Below are 8111 nucleotides of genomic sequence, written 5' to 3'. Positions count from 1 at the left end.
CAGTTGAGTTCTTTAGCATTCTGATTTTTGAAGCCTTGCTGGAAGGAGCCACAGGAAATCACCATGCCAAGACCTTTGGAGGATTGAATGGGGAGTGAAACTGAACCAAAGCATTCTGATGAAGCCTACTGGTGGAAACATTAACGTGGATTCTCTCTCGTAGATGCTGCCTGGTCTGCTAAGAGTTTCCAGTGCCTAGTTTTTTTTTTTAATTTTTGGAACACAGGCAAGCTTATTCATGCATGAAAATGATGTCCTGTTTCTGCTAAGTGGAGTTACCTCTGACAGTCCACACATCTCCAAGATGTATGGTTCGGGGGAAGGTTGGAGCAAATATGATGAGAATTAAATGGGATTAGTGGAGGATAAATATAACAATGGTTGTCTTGATACGTGGCATGGAATTGATGGGTGTGGGGACCTGTTTCAGTGCTGTGTCTATGAAATATGATTCATGAGTTGGTAGAATCTTTGCTGAAAGCCAACAGTAGCAATTATACCCTTGTTCAGGTAATCAGACAATAGGTAGATACAATTCTCCAGAGATGGTGTCACCAAGGTACTAGTTAACTCTGACAGAGGTAAATGACCTTGAGGTAGAGGTTCAACCACGACTTCGTTGAATGGTCCAACATATGGAGGAGCCAAATGGCCTTCCTTAGCTTCTCTGAGTTATTTCCTGTTGAGCTGAAGACCCAATGGGTCCCGCGAATTGACTGACAACCATTCATAACTTCCTCGACTCCTCATTGACAATCCCCAGACGGTCCAGTTGTAGAGGGGCAACGGCAAGGCCAGAGGAAGGAACAACTTGGACAGGCCCTCCCACCTCCCCCTGTCGGCGGAATATTGTGCTGCAACCGTGCGTCCTGGTTGAATGGAAGCTGCGCTGCTCCCAGACAGTTTCCACAATCCCCTCTACCCTTCCTCTTTCCTATACTTTCCTCTCAATATCCCACCCTATATCAATATCAATATCCCACCCTCCCCGTCCATCCCTCCCCCCGATGCACTCCATCTCTCTGCGTCCACCCCACCCACTCCCCTCCCCCACCCTTCTCAATCCCTCACCTACTCCAGCCCATTGTGCTCTGGTTTCAAAGACGTGCAGGTTGATGGGTTAGTTCGCCATTATAAAGTGTTCAATGGATTGGCAGAATTTGAAGGGAATTGAGGGGCGTGTTGTGAACATTAAGTCGGTTTGGGAAGGGTGGGTGTAAATGGGGGGGGGGGGGGGGGGTGATGCACTCGCTCGACTGAATGGCCTATGTTCGTGCCGTGCAGGGCAACACAGTGGCGTAGAAGTAGAGATGCCGGAGTGTGTAGGTGCAGCAGTATGCCATTCGGCCCTTCGAGCCAACAGCATCTTTCAATATGATCATGGCTGATCATCCAAAAGCAGTACCTCGTTCCTGCTCCCCCCCCCCCCCATATCCCTTGATTCCGATAGCTCTAAGAGCTAAATCTAACACTCTCTTGAATCCAGTGAATTGGTCCACCCTCGTCGCCACTCCCTGCGAGAAATTTTCAGAAGCCAATTAACCCACAACCCCGCCTGTCTTTGGGATGTGGGTGGAAACCGGATCACCCGGCCGAAACCCTCGCGGTCACAGAGATAACATGCAAACACCACGCAGACAGCATCTGAGGTCAGAATCGGACCTGGGTCTCTGGTGCTAATAGGCAGCAGCTCTACCCGCTGCGCCACGGTACTGTCCAGGCCCTGCCGCCGGCCGAGTATCACTGTCGGATGCGCGAGTGAGATTCACACCGGTCTTTGTCATTTATCTGAATGAAGCAGGGACTTTCCGACAGCTGAACGGCGAGAAGCAGCAGAGAGATGCACGGTAGGAGTTTCTGTGGAGGGAGGGCGAGAAGGAGATACAATTATGAACGACGTGGTCATGTTACTCACTCTGCAATATGTCCCTTTCACCCAGGAACGAGGTACTGATTTTGGATGATCAGCCATGAGAGTTGTGAATCTGTGGAATTCTCTGCCACAGAAGGCAGTGGAGACTGGATGTTTTCAAGAGGGAGTTAGATTTAGCACTTAGGGCTAAATTAATTAATGGATATGGGGAAAAAGCAGGGCCGGGATAGTGATTTTAGATGATCAGCCATGACCATGTTGAATGGCGGTGCTGGCTCGAAGGGCCGAATGGCCTTCTCCTGCACCTATCTTTCAATGTTTCTACTAGAACATATAAAATACAAAAAAGACACAAAGTGCGGCAATAACTCGGTAGGTCAGGCAGTATCTCTGAAGCACATGAAGTACGGTTTCAGATTGGACACTATCTGAATTCCAGACTGAATTTGGTGGGGGTGGGGTGGGGTGGGGGATAACCAGAACGAAAGGGGCAGGATAAAACGTAGAAGGTAGAAGCAGTGTACATAGAGGGGGAGCAGTGAGCGAGGGTCTCACAGAACCCCCATCGGAGTGAGGAGGAAAACATCTTCAAAGTATGGAATGTATCAGATGCCAACTCAGACGGAGAGCAGCGAAAGAAGGTCTCACAATGGCACTAGAAGACAACGGGACGGGTCAGTGGATAAGAAAGGTTTTGAGGGACATGGGCCAAATGCAGGCAGGTGAGTCTAGCGTCGATGGGGCATCTTGGTTGGCATGGAAGAGCTGGGCTAAGCGCAAGTTTCGGTGCCGCTTGACTCTATGACTCCAGGATGATAAGCTGGTTGTGGAGACCAGTGGGGTGGAAGGTAGGACCTGGGGAACACCACCTCGATTCTGCATAGACAGAACATAGGCAGCCGAAGGAATCGGTTCTGGAGGGCGGAGAATACAGTCTGCAGGCGGTGCCAGCGTAATAACAGCGGTTGTCAACTCAGACACCGAGGAGAAGCGGACCGGTAGGGAAATCATGGTATGTACGGATCAGCTTTGTGCATCTGGCTGTTGCTGTGTGTTCAATAAACAACCCGGTGCAGCTTTGAGTCGCTGCAGAGCCGCCTTCCGACAGGGACATATTTCAGTGTTAGTTACTTGACTACATCGCTCATCAAAAGCGCTCTCTCCCTCTCTCACACTCCGTCTTTCCGCAGTAATTCCTACTCTGCATCGCTCTGCTGCTTCTCGCTGCTCAGCTACCGGAATCCGCCTGCCTCAAGCAGCAACAGGACGCAAGCGGTAATCTATCGATGTGAATCTCACTCTCATGTCCGGCCGGCAGCGGGGACTGTGCAGGACGTCATACTCATGGCGCTAAGCTAAAGCTGGTCGCCCTGGGATCCCCGCCTGTTCCTCGGTCGGGTTGGAGTCTGAGGGTAGTGAAGGTTGATGCCCCGACCAATCCTTAACTGAGGGTGCGCTCCTATGCCGCACTTCAGCGGTGGCACTAATCCTTGCCCACGGATGGATTGCTCAGAATGATTTGGAGCTGCCCCTGATCCATGACCAGTATTTGTCTCTCCACTGGTGTTGATAGAACAGGCTAACCACTGGGCTGTGTGGGATCGTGTTGTGTACCCAATGGCAGCCACGCTTCCCTGTAAGAATGGGGACACCTCACCGGGTTAGATACGTTTCGCCTGAAAATAGCGTTAGTGCCCCAGGAGTTCCTCCCAAACCAGTGACTGGTCCCGGCACCCACAGCCTGGACGAGTATTGGGGATCCCATTGGGTCAGCGGTTCACACAATAACTAGGGGTGACGGCCAAACCTACCCAATTATGGATTGATCTACAGGAAGGGGCTGCTTCTTGCTTTCTGGCTCCACTGCAAGCCCATCATCCTAATCTTTGGGCACCCAGTGCAGAAGGGGGGTGGGTAGATCAGAGGATGTCCTGGGATGGTTTTTTTGCTGGACCAGGTCATTAGTTTGGTCGCGGCGCCAGGTGGACGAGCGCTCAACCCGATCCGACTGCCTGCCCGATTTCCGAGGTTACGTTCGCGCCAGGCTGTCCCTTGAGGACGAACACTCAGTGTCCACTGGCACCATGGAGGAGTTCCGGGACCGTTGGGCGCCGCGGGGGATTGAGTAGATGGGGGGTGGGTCTGGTCACTGTAGACGGAACCCGGGTTAAACGGTACCGAGCGGCCAAGTCTGAAGAAGGATCTTGACTCCAAACGTCACCCATTCCTTCTCCCCAGAGATGCTGCCTATCCCGCTGAGTTACCCCAGACTCTGTTTGTTCTCTCCGTGCGGCCATGTGCCGGGTCCTGGTCAGTACACACCGGGGAAGACCCTGGCCCTTCCCAAAGGTCTGAATGCCTCATTTCCAGGATGCATTGGTATTGAACCAACACCAAGGGACTCCACTCCCTCGGGTCACTTCACTCCCAGGTGGGATACTGAGCAGCCGTTCTCCTTATCATTAACAGCAAATAGCAAAGCTTGGCGTCCCCACAAATGCGTCGACTCAGTCGACGGGTCCGTTCATCAACTACCAGAGAGTTGGATGAACTCCAACCGCCAGCACTGCGTGTGTTCGCCCCGAGGTTGTGAATGCTGTGGACGGTTAAGTAATCCTCCGCCTTCAGAGCTGGGTATCTGACCTCGCCGGCTGAACTGGCAACGCAGGGCTCAGGTGGGTGACGCCGATGCCAGGGAGTGAGCCGTGTGGGTTGGGATTTGGGCAGAGTAGACGGAATGGGCCGGACACCGGCTCTCCCCATCTTTGTCCCAAACCCGAGACACAGGGAAGCTTGGTCTGGATCTGGTTCTGAGTTGGGGAGGCTTGGCGGAGGGAAGGGAATAGGGATGGGGATGGATGGTGAACGGCACCGTACAGTCGAAGCAAACCATTGATTCACGCCGCACGGATACGGGCTCTTCAGTTCAGTCCACCGGGTATAAGCCGAACATCAACTGCCCCTTTACACGAATCCGACCCTGACTCATTTATTTTTCCTAATATATAGTTTAGTTTGAGAGATATAGCGTGGAGGCAGGCCCTTCGGCCCACCCAGTCCGCGTTGACCAGCGATTACACGTACATGAGTTATTTTCTGCATGCAGTTGCAGTTCACCGTTCACAGTTCACAGTCTGAAGCCAATTTACCTACAAACCTACACGTCTTTGCAATGTGGTAGGAAACCGGAGCATCCGGCGTCAAGCGACTCGGTCACAGGGAGAACGTACAACTCTGTACAGAGAGTACCCGTAGTGAGCATCGAACCCAGGTCTCTGGCACTTGCCCCCTGTCCCACTTAGGAAACCTGAACGGAAACCTCTGGAGACTTTGCGCCCCACCCAAGGTTTCCGTGCGGTTCCCGGAGGTTGCAGGTGGTTGCCGGAGGTTGCAGGTAGTGGAAGCAGGTAGGGAGACAGACAAAAACCTCCGGGAACCGCACGGAAATCTTGGTGGGGCGCAAAGTCTCCAGAGGTTTCCGTTCAGGTTTCCTAAGTGGGACAGGTGGCAACTCTATTGTTGCGCAAATGTGCCGCCCTTATGTAGACACAATGAACTGCAGATGCTGGTTTACAACAAAAAAAGGTGCAGGTGGTGGAGTGACGGGGATTGAGACGTAGTTAAGAAGAAATAGGGGTCACATCCGACCAACACCTGATCTGGTGAAGTTTGACATCAACACCACCAACAACCAACACACCTACAGCCACACCGACAACATCAAGTACAACACCAACATCACCACAAAACACACAATCTGTAATGTCACCAGATGTCAAGACAAACGAGTTAAAATACGAAGAACACAGAACTGACATAAATACCACATCTACATGAACCAGAAAGAATATAAGACCACGAGACAGATAATGTGATGCAGATTACAAATAAAGGCAGAGCGAACACTGGATACACAGTATAGAACAAACAGAACTGTCATGTTTTGCAACAGTTATCTTACACTGATTGTTATAAATGTTACACATTTTGTTTAAAAAGAAGGGGAGAATGTAATATTGTTACAATTGAAACTGGGTTGGAACATGCTAATTAAGTGTATTACGCAGTTAAGTCGAGATCTTTAAAAAAAAAAATTTTAATCGTTTTTATTTGATGGTGAAATATTTAAGTTTTTATGTGCGAAGCTCCGGTATTTCCTGGGAAACGTCTTCTCATTTTGCACTGTACAACTGTTGCTTGCAAGATAACAATAAAAAATGATAATAATGATAATCTAGATCCTGCGAACCGTAGAATGGGATGCTTGTGGAACCCTGTATTAGTAAAAGGAACTACCACGCATTGTACTGTCTCCGTACTGACTTTGTCTTGAAGATAGACTCAAGGTAACACAAAATATAACAGCTGATTTAACCAGTCGCTTACAGCATTTCATGATGGTGATAGCAAGGCCATTGGACAGTCAAGTCAAGTTTATTCGTCACATACACATACGAGATGTGCAGTGAAATGAAAAGTGGCATGTTGCTTTTACACGGCACTGGTCTTCTTGAAGCACGTGGGCGCGTCAGAACGTATGGAGAGATGAAATATGTCGGTGAACAATTATATCATCCTTAAAGACTTAGAGTCGTGCAACACCGAAACTGCCTCTACTTCAGACTGAGCGTGGAGGAGACTGGAAAACATCAGGGACAGGATAAAGCCTAGCGTGTAGCAGCGTGAATCACATTGGGGGAGCAGTGAGAGAAAGTCTCATGGCATTAAAATATATTTAGACGGGCTCATGGATGGGAAAGGTTGAAAGGGGCATGGACCAAACACATGTAGCGGGGTGTTTACGAAGGAACTGCCGATGCTGGAAAATCGAAGGTACACAAAAATGCTGGAGAAACTCAGCGGGTGCAGCAGCATCTATGGAGCGAAGGAAATAGGCAACGTTTCGGGCCGAAACCCTTCTTCATACTGATGGGGGGTGGGAGCGGGGAAATGAAAGGAAAAAGGAGGAGGAGGAGCGGGGACTAGCATGAGTGGGATATGTTGGTCGGCACGGGTAAGTTGGGCTAAGGGGCATTTTCGTTGCTGCATGACTCTATGACTCGAACGCTGATATGGAGGTTGCGGAGGCCAGTGAGTTGAAAGGTGGGACCAGCGAGACTCCACCTCTATTCATGAAAGCCGAAAGACTGGTTCTCCAAGGCGGAGAATAAAGTCTGCAGGCGGTGCCAGTGCAACAGAGGTTGTCCGCTCAGACACCAGGGAGAAGCAGCCTGGTTGGGAGATCGTGGTATGTACAGATCAGCTTTGCGCTTCTGGCTGTTGCTCGGTGATCGCTGTACAGCCGCCTTCCGCGGTGACAGTGACAGGGACATGTTGCAGTCTCAGTGACTTAACCACGTCGAACATCAAGCTCCTTATTTCCCTCCCTCCCTGCCTCCGCAGAAACTCCTTCTGTGCATCGCTCTGCTGCTTCTCGCTGCTCGGCTGTCGGAATCCGCCTGCTTCTTTCAGCGACAGAACACAAGAGGTAATCTATCGATGTGAATCTCTCTCAGATCTGGCAGTTCGGCCCACCGAGACCGCGCTGACCAACAATCGAGTAGACGAATTCTACCCCGAGACACTAGGGAAAATTTACATTGCAGGTCTTTGCAATGTGGGAGGAAACCGGAGCGCCCGGAGAAAACCCACGCGGTCACAGGGAGAATGCGCAAACTCCTAAAACACAGCAGCCGTAATCCAGGTTGAACCCGGGTCTCTTGTGCTGTAAGGCAGCAACTCTACCGCTGTGCTGCTGTGCCGTGTAAATTAGCCATTAGTAGGTCCCGGCGCCAGGCAGACGAGGGCTCCACCCGAGCCGACTGCCTGCCCGTTTTCCGGGGTTACGACGGCGCCCGGCTATCCCTTGAAAAATAACACGCAGGTGGCGTTCCAGGAGCGCTGGGCACCGTTGGGGATTGACTGGGGGGGGGGGGGGGGGGGGGGGGGGGGGGGGGGGGGGGGGTGAGGGGGGTGTTAAGCCGGGGTGCTGCAGACTGAACCCGGGTGAAACGGTACCGTGTGGCAGGTCCAGGTCAGTACACAAGAGGCTGGATGCTGGCTCCTCCTACACGTTTGAACGGCTCATTTCATGGGTGCGTTGGTATTGAGCGACCACAAGAGACCCTCTCCCTCCCACGTCCTCGGGTCACTCCACTCCCTGATGGGACACTGACCATCCGCTGTGTTTATCACCAACAGCCAGAGGCAAACCCCGGGTGCGCAATAGGTGCATTGA

This window comes from Amblyraja radiata, chromosome 39 (genome assembly GCF_010909765.2).
Source record: "Amblyraja radiata isolate CabotCenter1 chromosome 39, sAmbRad1.1.pri, whole genome shotgun sequence".
In the NCBI taxonomy this organism is placed as follows: domain Eukaryota; kingdom Metazoa; phylum Chordata; class Chondrichthyes; order Rajiformes; family Rajidae; genus Amblyraja; species Amblyraja radiata.
Note: the sequence above shows the minus strand (reverse complement) of the source record.